This window comes from Ceratosolen solmsi, unplaced genomic scaffold, assembly GCF_000503995.2.
Source record: "Ceratosolen solmsi marchali unplaced genomic scaffold, CerSol_1.0 scaffold1, whole genome shotgun sequence".
NCBI lineage: Eukaryota > Metazoa > Arthropoda > Insecta > Hymenoptera > Agaonidae > Ceratosolen > Ceratosolen solmsi.
Genome location: NW_011948415.1, coordinates 11,777,920 through 11,796,122, shown reverse-complemented (window position 1 = coordinate 11,796,122; position 18,203 = coordinate 11,777,920).

The following is an 18,203-nucleotide window of genomic DNA, read 5'->3' as shown; positions in this document are numbered from 1 at the left end:
ACCGTTGTTTTGGATGTAGGGCAAAAACTTTATGATATTCGAACGATATTCCGTATTTTGGCCGATCTACGTTCATTGATTATGTAGATTATCGATATGCCGACTTTTCGTATTTGCGGACGATTGTTTTCGCTTTAAACTAGTTTCCGACGTTCGCTTTAACCAATATTCCTTGCTTAGTTTATGGAAATTAATTGTAAACCTGAGGTAATATTCAATTTTTTCCCCTCGATACTAGCAAGTTAATTTTAATATTTTAGATTTTAGATCAAAGAAAGCTGGTTCTTTGACCAAAAAGATTATTAAAAAAGAAATTTGTAAAAGCTTTAATTAAAATATCAATTTACTCAATTTTCTACAACAAAATTGCATCAAAGGCATAGAACGTTTACATTAACTTGGCATTGTATTATGTATACTAAAAATAAAAGGATCGTTGATAATTTATTTATAAGGTAATAACATAATATTGTCTTCATTAGATTATAGTGAATAATAAAAATATCAATATTGCAAATTGTTATGAAACTTTAAAATTTTTTTTTACACCTAAATTATTTGAAAGCTTTCGTATACAATAATCAATTTAATATTTTACGAATGATATAATTAATGTTTTATTTTTTCCGTATCAGTATATAAAGTACGTACGACCATAGTATGAAAGTGTATATGGACAAGAGATGGTTAGAGTTCCAATGATATATGTACAATAGCTAAATATTATATGCAATAGTATATTTTTTATCCACTTGGTTCAAAATTACTAGAAATTTATCCTATCTTTCTTTACAAGGAAAAACCAAAAAGAAAAAGAAAAAAAGCAAAAAGAAAATATAAATAATAAAAGTTTCAATATACAGATAATTATATAGATTTATATTTAAATAAGAATTATTATTAAATCAAAATTATTATATCTTCATTGCTCGCTCTTGGAAGACAAAATTTTGTCTCACACTATATATCTATTTAATTAATTACTATTTATTATAATCAACTAAGCAGGCATCTTTATAGCTGCCAATATGGTCACTTAAATATAATATTATAATAAAGTATATTTTTACAAGTCTAACACATTACTTTTTATAAATGTATTTTTTTAATGGATAATCTATTATAAAAAGTAAACACTAACAGGAGAAAAATAATGTTATATATAAATCTAAAAAATTGGTTAAATAAAATATGTACACGCGCGCGCGTGCGCAAAATTAAACCTGTAAAAAAATTTAATCTTTAAAATACTCGAAACTTATCTTAAGCTTGATAATATAACGCATGAAAATTTTACAAAGTATGTTACGATCTAAATGAAAAAAATCTCTAATCTTGCCGTTTGTCATTAAAAAATATATTGAATACAATTCGGCGTACAATTTAATCGAAGCGTGGCAAAATAATAAAGGACTTTATACACACATAAAAAAAAAAAACTAACGGAACATAATGCAGAACCGTGCGTGTAAATAAAAGTTTCAGAGGCTTCCGAATTGAAACACAATTTAGTGGGATGTCGCGATCGATTTAAGAATCACTGGCCTCTATTTCTGTTATCGCGCCACGTAATTTATCAAAAATCCCAAGAATCGCGCTCCGTATAATTAGATAATTTTGCAACGGCGATCAATCAGTGCCAAAAATTAAATATTGCCGCTATTGCGCGGCGGGCCGACGATTAAAAGCATCAAGCAAATCGGAGCACGAACGTCAAGTTGCCCTCTCGCTCACTCACGGCACGTACGTCAGATGTGCGAAAGTCGACTAGCGACTAGCAGTCCAATGCGCGACTACGAGGAGTAACTGTATGTGGCCGGATGCAAATATATTATTTATAGTGCTGCCGATTGTAGAGTGGATCTCTTAAATGGAATTAAGTAAGTTCTGGTCTTTAAATGCGCGCGCGTCGATCAATCAATAGCATCGAACTTCCCATCCGCCCGCCGCACAATACAATTAATCCAACAGCGTTTGAGTAATCTATGAATGCATTTTTGACGATAAGTCGTCATTATATCACTGTTACGATTGTTTAATAAATGTCAATATCAGTGGAAGGACTATAGGGACGATCGGATCATTTCCACATGGTCGTCGTTCGCTCGAGTAATTAAAAGCCACGGTAATATTAAAAATACCGAACAAGACACAAGATTTTCACGTGAATAACTATTAAGACGATCTATGGCAAACTTCTCGTGTGATAAACCACCGATAAGCCTCTGTCACTAATTTACCCACGAGGAAAAACGATAAAAATGTTATAAAAATAAAAAAGATAAAAAAGTGTTTCTCTCCTTTCCCCTCCCCCACCCCTCCCATCGCCCCACCCCTACCCTCACCGCTACCCCTCCTCCTCCTCCTCCTCCTCCACCTCATCCACCTCATCCACCTCATCCACCTCATCCACCTCATCCACCTCATCCACCTCATCCACCTCATCCACCTCATCCACCTCATCCACCTCATCCACCTCATCCACCTCATCCACCTCATCCACCTCATCCACCTCATCCAGCAACCCCTTCACACCATGCGTTATCAACCACTCGACACTCACTGCTGGCCGTAATAAAAATTCTGGCCATTTAAGCCTTAATTTCTCAATTAAAATCTAGTCGCTGTTACTTACACGTACGACACCCACATACCGAGTCGCTCTCGTTCGCCGTACTGATATGCTCGAGAGCGGAGGACGAGGAGCGCGGCAGACCATCGGTGGCACGACTCTAAACGCGGCCATTAATAAAAGTTTCAGCGAGCTCGTGCAAATCCAGCGTAATAGCAATGTGGCGCGAGCTCGGTGGCAAGGGCCAATAATTGAGCCGCTTAATGAGAGTAGCCGCGCGAAATTCAATTGTCGCGAATTGAGCACACGACGGTTGCCCTCTTTGCCCTTTTATACGCCCCCGTCGCCCCTCCACGGACACCGCCCCCGCGACACCGCGTCCACGACGTCGCAAAAGCTGCGCGACTTTTTCCCGCGCGAGGTCGCATCGAACTGCGGAATACGAACGAGCCAATGCTGCGACGAGCGTTAATTGTCCCACTACTGACCGTCAATTTACCTCGAACGCCGGGCACTGCGTCGTGACCCACCGGGACGCCCGTCTCCACGAACATTGGGAAAAGCTCGTCCACGTGCCGTTTGTCGATGTGCGCTCCAGGCCAATGGCAATCACAAACTAATACCCGGCTCCAACGACACCTACCATCGGATTTTCCCGTTGACGAAAGTCCACTTTACTTTAACGCGTGCTCTCTCACTCCAGTCACCCTAGTAGTACGGTATAACGCTACGACAGAGTTGATGAGTTTCTTTGTTTGTTTTGTTTTCTTTTTTTCACCGTACAATACCGTAAAATCGTGGCTAACGCGCGCGGTATGATATATCGTCCGATAGAATTCAAATGCCATTAATTATTTAAAGAAATAAATCAGACACGTGGGCCTGATAAATTTCGCGAGAGCTCGTTAAAGAGACTTTAATTAGTGTCAACGATCGAGGTAAAAGATTATCGCGAAATATATTATTATTTATTCGGCTCGCGAATCGGCACCGAAAAATTGATTGGGAAAGCCTATCCCTCCCTCAGCTGTCTCCCTCTAAAACGAGCGTCGCGCCTCATCATTCGATACTAAGGCGAAAGCAACGTCTGTCTTACTGGACACACAGAGCCAATTAACCGCGCACACGACTCAAGAGCAAACGGTAAATCATTCGACGAGCAATATCGGCTATTTACACGTGCACCGAAATGGCGAGGAGGAGAGGTCGTAAGCTGCGATCACGGTCCCGGTGCGTAATTTATAGTCCGTCAGCCTCGTACGAGACGGAGGAAAAACCTCGCGGAGGAAAAATGCGAGAGGAAGCAGAGGTAGAAAGCCAAGGTATTAAACGCGCGCACTTAGGGGGAAAGGAGGTCGGAGATCTAGCGACGGCTCAACGATCGGATGATGCGCGATCGTTGCGCGACGATTTCCTTCGATCCCGTCGCAGCTGCGTGCGATCGATAAGCTCGCGTCGCTTGTCCCACGTAGGCGACCTGGAAATTTCCAATTCGCCCTCTTGAAAGCCGAGTGGCACGGAGCAGCGAGGCAGCGCGCACAAAGCCAACGTAAATAGTACTCTAATGAGGGCACGACGATTGCAGATCGGCTCGCCCGCAGTCCATTAAGAAATTACGGAGAAAGTGCCATCCGCAGCCCCCTTTCTCCTACGGAACGGCCGATCGACCCACCCCCGTGTCGTCCCGTCCCGCACAGCATTCCGCGGCGAAGCTTCATGAGGGTCGTAGAGAAAAAATCCCGACCATTATTTAGCGGCTAGGACGACGGCAACGATGATGCGATGCACCCTCCCACCACACACATACCACCCCAATACCGGTATACGTATTGTAGGTTACCAGAGGGAGATTGTCGAGGGTCCGAGGTTATCCAAGGACAGCGTCCACGAGTAAACGAGGATAGGTGCGCGTCTAATCTCGGGACCGAGATCTTCCACACGAGGAGCTGTCCTCCTCGTTTTTGCGTTGGCGACACTGTCGAGGCGTCCGTTTCCCTATAAAATCGCCGGCTACGCGTCGGTCGGTGGGAGGGTGGTGGGCCCGATGAGTGACAGACTTCTTATTTGAGATTTTCTCCCTCACGCCGGCTCTCGGTACCCCGCAGCCCCGATGCACTTAGATTATTGCTTCATCGGCCAATGCTCCTAAGGCGATTGTAGGCAAGTTTTTAGGCAAACCAAGTAGGCTGCGACGGTAAATGTTGCACGCGTCGCTTAAATCGCGATGCTAATTACGAATAAAGTGGACGGTAACTGGGTATTTGTTTAAGTGGAAGACATTAGTCGTTATGGCCGATAGGGGTATCGTTTCATGAGCCGTTAAGTGCCACAGGTGTGTCGGCGTTTGCCTTTTTTTATCGGTGCTCCTCGGCTCTGTTCTCACGACGAAATGAAGAATAATCGTGAAAGTTTCGCATGCATAATGGAGGATCCCCTGAATGCCAATCATTTCAATGGGTAATCTTTGCCTTAGTGAAAATAATTACTTATGCTCGTCGACTGCGGGCAGGATCGATAAATTTCCTCGCAGTCCCGACCTTGAGCGACTTTTAGCCGATTGACAATCGCATTTCAACCAATAAATCACAGCTTATCTGCATTTATTCACGAAGAAGAAAAGGGAGCACGTGCATTGTGAGAGATATCGCGAAAGCGAGATATGCTTAGTGTCGCTGTTATCAATGACGATCGCATAAATAGCCCTATTTTTTCTAGCCGGGCATTCTAGCGAATTAGCTGACCGATCGAAGGGATTGTAGCTGCGCTATTGATACATTTGCAATTTAATGCCATTGATTAACAATAGAACGTTAACAAGTTCGGTGTGATAGATGGTGAAATAATTCGTGGCGTGAAAGCTTTCTGTCATGGCGATAAAATTGTATAAATATTACTGATTAGTCGGACGTCTTTACATATACAGGATATTAGCATGTTCGGGTCATTTATTTTGTTATTTACGCGCGAAAGCGACGATCTCTTTTTTAATGCGTAATAATCTTTAAAAAAAAAAAAAAAAAGAAAAAAAAAAACGATCGGTTGATTCGAAGTGAAAAATCGTATAGAAGATTTTATTAACGCTAAAGCAGATATTACAATAATATCTCTTTATAAATTTTTATTTACTAAACCTTTAAGTTACTAAACCTTTGCATTTTCAAACGATTATACACTTACACGCTAATTGTTAACTTATTGTGTGAAACGTCGACCATGCACATTTAAATGTCAAGCGAAAAATGCAAATGTTCCCTCTTAAGAAAGAAAATCTGAAGATGAAAAGCGAATGAGGAAAATATCCCGTTAACATTCAACGACTTCACTTGACATTCGACTTTAATTCTAATGATCGTCGGAGCCTCGGCGAATCTTCCACTCGAAACGTCGAATAGAATTAGCTGAAATAGAGAGAGAGAGAGAGAGAGAGAGAGAGAGAGAGAGAGAGGGAGACAAAGCTCATCCAATAGAATCAACATAATTCATTACATTTGCATATAGCTTGAGTAACAGCCTGCCGAGGCGATTACGGACGCCTAATGATAAACACCGCCACGCGTTTACGTGACTATGAATGAGACTTGGTACGTAGAGCATTTGCAGGTGTTCGCGGCAAAAGCCAACGTGTGTCACCCTCCCATGGTAGTTTATATCGAATGGATGGAACACTCGATGCGTATCGACACCTACCCATTCGTGCGCTCAATTTTCCCCACTTACCGTACCTTCGCTCTTACGCAAACTCCTTGACTCATTTTGCCTTTAATCGAGCATCCCCACGAACATCGCACAATTTTGCCACTTTGCATGCCCAAAGTTCGTTTACTCTGTCCGATTGCTGCTAGGCTTAATACTTCAATTGCGTGTGAATTTTTTGTTTTTGTTTTTTTTTTGTTTTTTTTTTGTTTTTTTTGTGTTGTTTTATTTTGTTTTTTTTTGTTTTTTTTTTTCAAGCAATATCACATTGCGTGCGAATGAATGGTTTCGAAAAAGAAATAATCAATTGAAATCCGTTCAACATGTGATATTCGAGAGAATACAGTTTTCAGAATTGGGATGATGTCTTGACAAGGTGAATGACAAAAGAACCTTTGGGCTGAATTTTAATCTACTTGTATCCATGTTAATGCATACACACATTGAGCCACGAAATCATGAACGAGTACTTTCTAATTTTTTATATACCTAAATATTTGAGCACGCACGTATGTAATCCTAATAAATGTATAGTGAAATTATTTATTTCTATATAAATACGAGAGTTACTATTAAAACAAAAAACGCATGATTTTGTGCCCACGTGCGTATATATATATATATATATATATATATATATATATATATATATATATATATATATCCGAACGTATACTTATCAATGCAATAATCCCGCTACCATAATTGGCTCTTACATGTTACACAATCCCATTGATTTTAGGATTTTGTTGTAAATTTTATGAACACTGCAAGAATCTAGTCATTAAGCTGATTAATGTAATGTAAATTATTCAACGATAATTATCATTATTAGTTATTCAATGTCGTTGAAATGTTACCTAATTGTGCACTATTAATATAAAAAAAAAAAGAAGCAAAAATTAAATTATTTACAAACAACGAAATCTGGTAAAAATAATAGAGGCCCAAACTTATCTGCTTTATACTAAAATCATTTAAAAATAGTTACTAATCGTATTTTTAAAGTATAGAATATGATGACAATGATTCAAGAATTAAATATTAATTTTTCCACTATAACTCTGTTTTAATATGATTATAAACATCGATCTAATAAAGTGAGGATTATTTTGAAATTGTATATACTAAATGTATTGTGTTTGCTATTCTACAGTTTTCTTCGAGTTTATCCAATCAATGCTTTTAAATCAAATATTCCAATAATTCAAATACAATTGTATTACAATATTACGCTTTAAATATAAAAGATCGTGCGATACTCTCTTATGAAGCTATAAAATATTTAGATAGATCATAAGAACGTTACAATGGTACTAAAAAATTAATAATGATCACGGGATTATATAGAATAATGTTCATTATTAATGTTCATCATTAGATTATTAATTTGCAAATTAAATTAGGTAAGGATCAGCGCAGTACATTGTTCACACAGCACTCTTTAATACGCCCGTCTCTCTCCAAAATAATTACGCAGCCGCGTTTTGAATTTCCTTTCTTTATGAATAGCCTTCGCTATTTTTTCATCTTGACCTCATCCAGAGACCTTTAAATACCATTGCGATGAGCAAGATAAGCACGGACGTGAAGTATTATGTGCGCGATCTTAATTCATATGTTCGACTCTATGTATAAGCGTAAAACGATCTCTCCGCCTGTCTCTGTCTCTCTCTCTCTCTCTCTCTCTCTACTCTCTCTCCAACTTTAAATCAGATTGTGTAAGAGGAAACCTGCGAATCATTACTCGATGATCTAAGACTATAGAGCTACTACACTGATATCGAGATAAAAAACCGTCACTGTATGAAAAGGATAAAAGATGATTCGTCCTATGCTTCCACCCTTACTCACGCACTTAAGTGTATACGTTCTATTTAAAAAAAAAAAATCTTTAAACTTACAGCTCTTATAATTATGGAGAGACTGAAATAAAGCAGACACCGAATGTATGCGTCATCTTCACAAAGTCACTTGAAATAATATTTCAGCGTGGAGAGTGCAGAGGTTAGAAAGAAAGAAAGAAAGAAAAACAGAAAGAAAGAAAGAAAGAAAGAAAGAAGGTAAATGCAGACGTACAGAAAGACGGTTATTCGGTATTTGCATGCCCTCGACTCGAGAGCGACGTAGACTCGGCCATTATACGTTTTCGCTAGAACTCGGAGAATTCTCTAGCTTACAATTACTAATCAAATTATTCGTTGGACTTTTTTACATTTTAACGCGCGAGAGTAATACTTGAATCTTTCCTCGAACTCCGTTTAACTGCATTAAGAAATGCACTGTTACGCAACGGAAGCATATATATATATATATATATATATATATATACTACCGATAGTGTAAAGAGCAGTTTTTTTGTGTAAAAAGCAAAGTGCTTGTCACTAATGTTTATAAGCAAAAATGTGTCGATTAAAAATAGTAAGCAAAGAGGGACATTGTTAAGAAAACATTCGGTGCAAATATTCGCTTAATAATTTACTTCCAGAATAACGCCAATCATAATGGAATATAAATAAAAAGTCTATGTACAAATATCGTACTAAAATACTTATATATCATTTGTAGATTTATGAGGTCGGCAGATCTTGACTATGATAATGTAAATTCAGTACTTATATTTATGAAATATCGATCCACATAATCTGTAAGTCATATTTATCACTAATCACTGCGATTGAACAAGTTTGAATTCTATTATTACTTAAATTTCAATTGGCAAAGGCATATCGAGTGATATATAATTTAAGGTATTTAATTGAAATTTCTAAGCACATCAAATTTCATTTTAAATATAGAATTATTTTGTAATAGTCCGATCATTTACCTTTCCGATGTCATTACATAACTCCTAAATACGTGTTCAAATAAGAGATTAATTATCTCCCATTTAGATATAAATAAAAATGCTTACGATATAATGTACTCTCGCTTAAGAATTACAAATATTGGAAGTCACTTGAAAATAGCTGTTTATTTCGGTATTGAGAACAAAATATATTAAACAATAATGCTTGTACAAAATACAATAAATACAAATACTTTATTTTACAATCAATTTTTTTTTTTTTTTTTTTTTTTTTTTTTTTTTTTTTATATACATAAATATGGTTTTAAAGAGAGTTCCCCCAATGCATTAAATAATCCAAAATTCGACAAATTTTCATTAGCAATTACGTTCTCCAATATATTGGTCCAACGAATTTTTCAAAGAAAAGTAATATTTATCCAAAATACTGATAGAGTACGCATTTGGGGCCATAATCTTATTACTCGAATTTATAATGTAGGTACAATTATTGAAAACTTCGTGGAATAATTATCTACCTAACCTATTTCTACCTCACGTCATATTGTAAATTTTCTTGGGCATATCTCCACTAACCCGACAAAGAATAACTCAATATAACAAGCACTAGATATTTCCAAGTACATAACTCTCCTTCCTTTTACCTGTTTACAATTGCCCGAATTTTTACTGCACATATTTCTACCTATACTATATATAAATATATACGTTGAGAAAAACAGAAATATGTACAATTATTTACGTGATTCAATGTAAAACAAAACAAAACAAAACAAAACAAAACAAAAACAAAAACAAAACAAAAAAAATAAAAACAAAACAAAACAAAACAAAAAAAAAACAAAAAAAAAACATAACAATGAAGATGTAATGCTCATTACTTGTAGAATAAACGTTACAAGCAATAATTCTGATACACTTATTTAAAAAACATATAAAATAACTCGAATCTTATAAGTTTCTAAGAAAATCTAGAATATCTGCTTTAGTTTTGCATTACTTTATTGAGTCGCTTGTTTTAAAATTATTTGATAAGCTAACAGATAAGAAGTTTAGATTAATTACATTGACAACTTAATTATTTTTGGTATCAATTCAACAGTAACGATGTTTACTATAATAGTTTTGAAAACAAAAGTTTAACTTAATTTCAATCTAGCTTTCGTTACATCGACAGTTTGGTTTACCATAGTCAAGCCGTACGTCACTTAAATATATATTTTCTTCTGATCAAGGTTGCATAAAAGTTGATATTTTCGTCAAGAATTATATGACGTATTATTTAATAAAAAAAAATAAAAAAAAAAAAATAACAAAGTACGCGGTATATAGCAAAGTAGTATAAGCGTACGGTTAAACTAATATTTAAAGTAAAAATAAGAGATATCGAGTCTAAAGAACATTAGTGCGCCTAATAATGTTTGGGGGGCATCAACGTTGTCCAAATTTTTATTTAAAAATATTTGTAATTTATGTAGACATGTGTGTAAATTATAAAAATTCAATATTTTTAATTTTGAATTGTTTGAAACAATCTTTTTGCTGCGTGGAGGTATAATTTAGAATATTATTGGAAAGGGTAAAAAAGAAAATTTAAATTGCATTGCCGATAAATAAGAAATAGTGTAAAAAAAAACAAAAATCCAATGAAAATGACAATGTCATCTTTGCGCTGTAATAAGTATGTGTAATGTATTTGCGCAGATAATTATTTACGCTCTGATTTGTTCCTTATCGCAACAGCGAATTACTCAAGTAAAGCAACTGCATTAATCTTTAATGACTGCTTTATTCGGCCGTTATTAATTATTTATCTTTACGATTGCTGTACCATCCAACTTAATGCCTAATTCGTAAAATGTTAATTAAATTTTTAATTTTCATTATTGTGCGATAAAGCAACTAACGCCTTCCAAATTGCCTGCTTGAATTAAAAGATGATCTTCACTGATTTTTTTGAATTATTTTACGTTAACCGTGACGAGCGGTCAAGCGATGTGTTAAAACGACTGTGCTACTAGCTTCTGCGCATTCGGACATGAGAATTCTTCTTGCAAAATACAAGTTGAATTTGAATTCAACGCTTATTATGTATTTCTATTATGTACACACGTTGCCTTCTTATAAGCTTCTTTTTACGGCCTATTTAAAGAAGTCAACTTGGATTCGTAAATTGACTGTTGACACAGAGGCAGGAAGGTGTAATCGCATCACATAAAATACTGGCACATCAGCGTTTTATTACGTCGAAAAGAGTTAGAATATTGAAGTGTGTTTACAATTTTTCAGCAATAATGATATTCCGTTCGGCTTGATAATAATCTACGTAACATAGGGACCAATACTGAAATTTTCTAACATTATCCGGAAAACGCCATAGTATCAGTTTTCGTATAATAGAAGAATCAACGAGTCATCACCGCGACCATTCAAAATATCTTCCTGACCCACTTGCGCTTCAGCACGCTATCAATAAGAAAAAGAGAAAAGAAGAAAGTAGCCTATGACATCCGGCCGATGGTCGATCTCGTCGTCCATCTCGTCGTCCATCTCGTCGTCGATCACGTCTTCGGCAATGCCACGCCACACCAGCCACGTAAACTTTACCAAAGCATCAAAGAAAGATGCGTCGACGAGTGTGATGTAACAAGTGTGTGATGGTATAGAGAACCGATTGGCACAAAAATCATCCGCCGACAAATCGCCCCAGTGACCTAAACGATCCTTCTTGGCGCTTCACCGTTATTCGATCACCTCGTACCCGCGCACCACAATTACTTTACATTTCATTATCCCATGCGTTAGTTGCCTACGTATGTGCAAATATCCCAAGCGCACGTTGACACACTTTAATCGCTCGTACGTCGCTTTTCGTCTATATCTACCAGCATAACGTCTTTCCTTTTTTTATCGCTGATAATTCAGGCGCTCGACAGCGCGCCCGTCGAAGCATCTTTCTTTGATGCCGTGGCATATTTGGCATGCGTTCGATTACATAAACTGTCTTAGCAATGACTTTTATTGGCGGTAATTGCATTAAGTGAATGATATCGCTGCGAAGATGATTCAAAAACAATCTCACCGAGACCGACTGCCCTGCCGAAATATTGCGTAACAAGCAACGGAATCGTTGAGAGTTGGCGTGAAGTGAACAGTGCTTTACGGGATGAATATATATATATATTTGCCTGCATCAGGCCGTAGGCATTTCTCATTATCCGAGGTCATGGATATTACGACATTAGAGTAAAACAACAACAACAACAACAACAACAACAACAACAACAACCAGAAGAAGAAGAAAAATTGAAATGCAACGCTTGGAATATATATTACCTATCTTCTATCAGGGACTTATTCATACGGCTCGGGTCGTCCCGAGTGTCAATGCTCGAAAATATCATTTCAAACGCGACGAGCCTTGAATCATAGACACGCGCGGTGTCGCATTACCGATCATCAGCCATTCGGACTGCGAATGCTAATGTAAAGTGACGTCATGGATTCACGCGACGTCTATCCAGAATCAGGCAAATTTCCCGCGTACACAATCGAACCCGAAGGGATCCCCTTCTATCCTCCCGATCCTCTATGTTTTGTGCGAGCGAACAATACCGATCTGCGGGGCCGGAGATGACATTGGATCATCGTTCTCCCAGACTCCGATGAGTTATGGAAGAGACAGCGAGGAGAGAGAGAGAGAGAGCTCCGTTCATTCGATATGCGCTTATCCGTGGACGGAGGCGTTTCGCATCCTGTAGCTCTTACGGGTGAAAATTGTAAGGCTAGTGTATGAATAAATTAGGTGGAGAGGGGAGGAGAGGAGATAGAGATAGATAGAGAGAGAGAGAGAGAGAGAGAGAGAATCGCCCGTTCCGCGGTTTGACGTTTTGATTTGTTACACTGCCCGTGGATCCGCACGATTATTTATAAATAATGCAGTTGCTCGACGACACGCGGGCTTTTGTCTCTTTTTATTAACTTTTAAAGTCTTTTTTTATCGCATTTGATTTATCGTGATATACAGCTCTTAACGAGGTCGTCATTATGGCTCAGTTATTTTCTGAGTATGGACATTTGACGTGTAAGCTCGTTATCAAAAATAATTGTTTCTTTATTCTAATCAAGACTAGTATTTACCTTTATTTCATATTTATGTGTCGTTAGTAGAGATTAAAAATATCTATAGTTTGAATTTCGTTTGCGTATCAACTTGTATAAAAAGATAAATAAATAAAGAGCTTTAAGTAGAGTTTTTATTTATTAATAATACCTTGGAATCATTAGCGCTGGCAGTGGTTTTTGATTTTTTCTTCTATTTTTTTTGTTTTTTTTTTGTTTTTTTTTTGGTTTTTTTTTTTGTTTTTATAACGCCTGCGCAAAAATTTGTCAAAGTTAATAAAGTTAATAAGTAAGCTTGAAAAGCCCGGCAAATTCGTGGGGCGCTTAATGAAATTATAAGCCGAGTACGATAGCCTTGGGCACAGTAATTTTCCTAATTAGTTCAAATTTACATACGGACAAAATGAGGTAGACGCATTATTTACTGTGAAGTACAAAACTCGGTTGCGAGAAAGAGAGGGGAAGAAAAACAGTAACATTAATCCACGCGGCAGGAGTTTTTTGATCGCTTCTCCGGCGAATTGAATTACGTAAGCTAATGAATGAAAAACCCAGGCGAACGGTGCGCGATTAATCGTGAAAAATCGAAGGATTGCGGAGTCGCGGGAACGAGGCGCAGAGGCCTCCCACGTGACAGTTTTTCATTTCTCCTAGTGGCGGTGCGCTTCGGCTATCCCCACCCGAATGTCCGAGCGCGTCCCATTCCGCCATATAAGGCCTTGCTTACGATCTATAATTAAGACTGGCGAGCGCGTAAACAAACACCAGGCGGAAGCCCGTCGTTTAATGTTTATCACGGAGCCTAACCCTCACACGTCCCCCTGCGCCAGCAGGACGCTCGTCAACCAGAGCGCTGCTCACATCCATTGGGTCGCTTACATTCTCACTGGGAGTAGTAGCGTTCATTTGGTAGCGCGTGTCCACGGTTCCTTTAAGCGGCTTTCAATGCCCGCATGACGAGGAGGAGTAGGAGGAGGAGGATAAGGTGGTGACGGTGGTGGTCGATGGGAGCCAAGTCTCGTAAATCAGCTGGACTTTTACCCGAGTGCTCGGAGGACCGATACCGGCATTCTCTTGCTCTTTAACATTTTTCCGACCCACGTGAGAGGCGGATTAACGGGGGGATTGACGACCCCGAAGCGAGGCGACGACGGTTTTCCGGTGACAGCATTCACTCGATAGGAATTACAGAATAATTTGTTGCGCGTGGGCACGCGGAGGGAGAGAGAGGAAGAAGAGAGAGAGAGAGACAGAGAGAGAGAGAGATAGAGAGAGAGAGAGAGAGAGAGAGAGAAATAGACATATTCTATTATAATGTTACGTTGGTTATTAATCGTCGAGCGTTATGTACTTACGTGCATCGCGGCCCTCTCAATTTTTATCCTTCATATTCCGTTTAATCGACAATCGGCAATTCGATATAATTTGCACTAATTAAATCAAATCTCGTGACATTCGAAGTTTCAAAATAACCCATCGCGTCAAGCATTTACTTAGTGGAATGATAAAGCGAATATTCAGGATAACGTATCGATGGTCAGATCGAGCGGTATACCGACTCTAGAGAATAAAGAATGTTAAACTGAAATATTGGAAAGGTAGTTTTTAAAAAAAAATTCTTAATACAAAAGCTCAAATTGTTTTATCTAAACATAACGATATTCTGTCAAAATAAGCTCATAATAATACATCGAGTCATCTAGATGGTATTATTATTATTATTCTCTCTTTCTCTCTCTGTCTCTCTCTCTCTCTCTCTGTCTCTCTCGCGCGCTCTCTCTCTCTCTCTCTCCCTCTCTTGCTCTAAGTTGGGGCTTAAAAATGAATGTGAATATTATTGTGTCATTGCAACGATCGTTGCAAATGTAATATTGTGTTTATCGGTAAAGGACAATACAGTTTTCAATTTTGACCGAGACTTCTTGGATAAACATAAACAAAATTTCGATGAGCAAGAAAAGGCCAAACAAGCAGATCCCGCGTAAATAAACGTCGCCCAACAATACTCGCGTCAGGGCAGAAAAATGCCCCCTGGATCACGCGCGCTTACGCGATTCTAATGATGTAATTGAACGGTTTTGAAATTGTGAGCTTTGAACAACGGAACAACGGTCGACGATGAATAAGTGCTGTTACTATTCATTATGACAAAACAGCGCAATTCATCGCTTTACACGCAGCATCAGTTCACGAGAATTATTATTGCCTTGAGAATCACCTATCCAAAAGCCCGGCAAACTGTACTGACCTGACATTGGAAGCACTCCTCTCGAGGCTAAATCTCCTCGTCTCGTCAGCCTGCCGGCGCTGCTCCTCGAGTCTTGCCTCCTCGTCCGTCGGATGCAACGGCACGATTATATAGTCCGGCTCGCTCGTCTTCCTGGGCGCGGCCTGGTTTTGGGCTTTACCCACGAGCCGGCTGTTGTTGATAATGCCGCGTTCGCCACCGGCACTTTTCTTCTGCACTTCGGATCGCGGCACCTTGGAACGGCCGCTGAACCTCAGCTTGGAGAACCGTTGGAGAAAACCACCGAGGCCGCCCTTTTTGCGCTCCCCTTTGGGAGCGGGAGTCGCGGGTGGAACCGTCGTCATCGACATCGTCGTCATTGTCGTCGTCGTGCTAGTCGTGCTCGTCGTGCTCGTCGCGGTCATCGTGGCCGTTGACGCCGCCGCCGCCGCCGCCGCCGCCGTCGTCGTCGTCGTTGTCATCATCATCATCGTGGTCAAGCTTGTCATCGACGACGGTCCGCACCTCGTCATCGTCATCGGCTCACCCGACATGGCGAGCCTCTTGGCCGCGATGGCCGACATCTCCGTTCTCGGCTGCACCGCGATGCTTTCGTCGGCGAGCTCGGACCCGAGCCCGCACCGTCCGCTCGCGAGGTCGACCGCTGGAGAACTACCGGCGACTGCTACGGCGCTCCCCGCCGCTTCCGCCAGCGTCGCCCGGAGTGGGGGGACCGCCGTTGCCGCCGCTAGCCGTCGCGTTGCCGCCTCCTCCTCTCCTCCTCCTCCTCCACCTCCTCCCTCTCCCCCTCCACCTCCTCCTCCTCTTCGTCATCCTCCTCCTCCTTTGCCCCCTTTGCCTCCTTTGACTCCTTTGGCTCCTTCGTCATCGGCTCCGGCAGCATCAACCACGACAATCCCAAGGGCGCGGCGGGACTCATCTCGATTCGTCCGCACGGCCAGGCGCCCTCGAGGCCGTCCAAGGGATGCGAGTCCAACCTGTTGCGCGACTCCCCCGCGAAACTATGATCGATCGACTTGTTCTCCAGGAAGCAGGGGTAGTCGAGCTCGTCGTCGAGGCCGGGCTCGCAGCTGCCGGGGGTCGAGGCCCTAGCGGCGCCCTCCCCGTAGCCCGAAAAAAAATCCGAGTTTTTTTTTAGCCGCCCGAGTAGCGACGGCTCCGTTTGTTGCTGTAGCTGCCGCTGTTGCCCGGACGCGTTCTCCATCTCCAAGGACCTGGAGTAGGCTTCGGCTCGCGAGAGATAATCGAGCGGCACGTCGACGAGGTCCGGGGCCGCGTCCGCCATTAACGACTCGTCGACGAACTCGTTGACCTTGAGCCGGGAGGAGCGTCCGGAACTCGATGGCTCGGTAAGCTCCTCGCAGGCGTCCATCCGGTAGAAGGGCTTGGCCCAGCCGTGGGGCTGATCGCGCACGTAATCGCATTGCTGGGCGAGCTCGTAGCTCGCGCTGTTAAGAACGCGCCGCGATCTTCCCGGTGGTGGTGTCTCGTCCCCGGCCTCCTCGTCCGCGCGATGCCGACGCCCGAAGCTACGCTCGTCTACGGTGCACTGCTGAGCCAACTCGTAGCTCGCGTTGTTCTTGACGCGGCGCCGTTGTTCCTGGCTCGCCTCCAGCAGGAGCCCGAGTTTGATGCGTTGGGCGCTCTCGAGGGCGGCGACGAGGTCCTCGCGGCCCAGCTGGCGTATGGCCTCGTCCACTACGGCCTCGACGTCGCTCTCCATTGCCATCGCCAGCTCGAGGACGTTGCTCTCGGGCCGGTCCTGCGTCTTAACCGTCGACGTCGGCGGGCTCCTCAGCTCGTCCTTGGGGTTCCGCGCGGGTGACGATTGCGCGAGCATCGCCGCCTTCTGCCCGTCCTGCGTCTTCACGGACGAGCCGTGATGTCGCCTACGCGATGACCTCATCGACTCATCACCGACATCCACAACCACCACCTCCTCCTCCTCCTCCTCCTCCTCATCCCCCTCGACCACCTCCTTCTCCTTCTCGTCATCATCCTTCTGAGGCCGCAGCCCCACGATCGCGGCCATCTCGGCCGGGAGATGCGACCGCCCTCCCCTGCTGATCTCCTGCCGCTCCTCCTTCAGTGCCTCGACAGACTCGTCGCGCTCGCGCTCCTCATCTAGGTTCGACACCCCAGGCCTCTCGGCCCAGCCGCTCCCCCCGCAGAGATCGAGGTCGGCCGGCACGCTGGACACGCGCGTGTAGTGCTCGTAACCGAGGAGACTTGCCGAGGGCGAGCTACTTGCTGCGGACTCCAAGAGGCTGGCCGGCAGACTGGGCGCGCTGCGCCACTTGTCCGAGAATCTAAAATTAAAGTAGCCCCCGTCGTTGGCAGAGCCACCGCCGCCACAGACGCCGACGCCGACGACGCCGCCGCCGCCGCCGCCGCCAGCGCTCTGGCGCGCCTCCGCGTAATGTGACGTAGCTCGACGACGACGATGATGGTGGTGATGATGATGGTGATGATGATGGTGATGATGATGGTGGCGACGGCGAAGCTGCACCCCGGGCTCGACATCGTCGTCGAAGACGTCGGGGCTGCTGGCGGTCGCGGACGCGACGTCTTCCGAGAGGCTCAGATGGGCCGTGGCCTTGAGGTCGAGAAACGTGTTCTCGCGACGTGCCTCCTCGTCGTCCGAGTCGAGGCCGAAATCGCGCAAGTCGACGCTGTTACGGCAGTCTTGGGAAGCCGTGTGCTGGTAGGCCGACGAGTGATCGCCGAACACGAGCATCTGGTCGACGCCACTGTAGCGC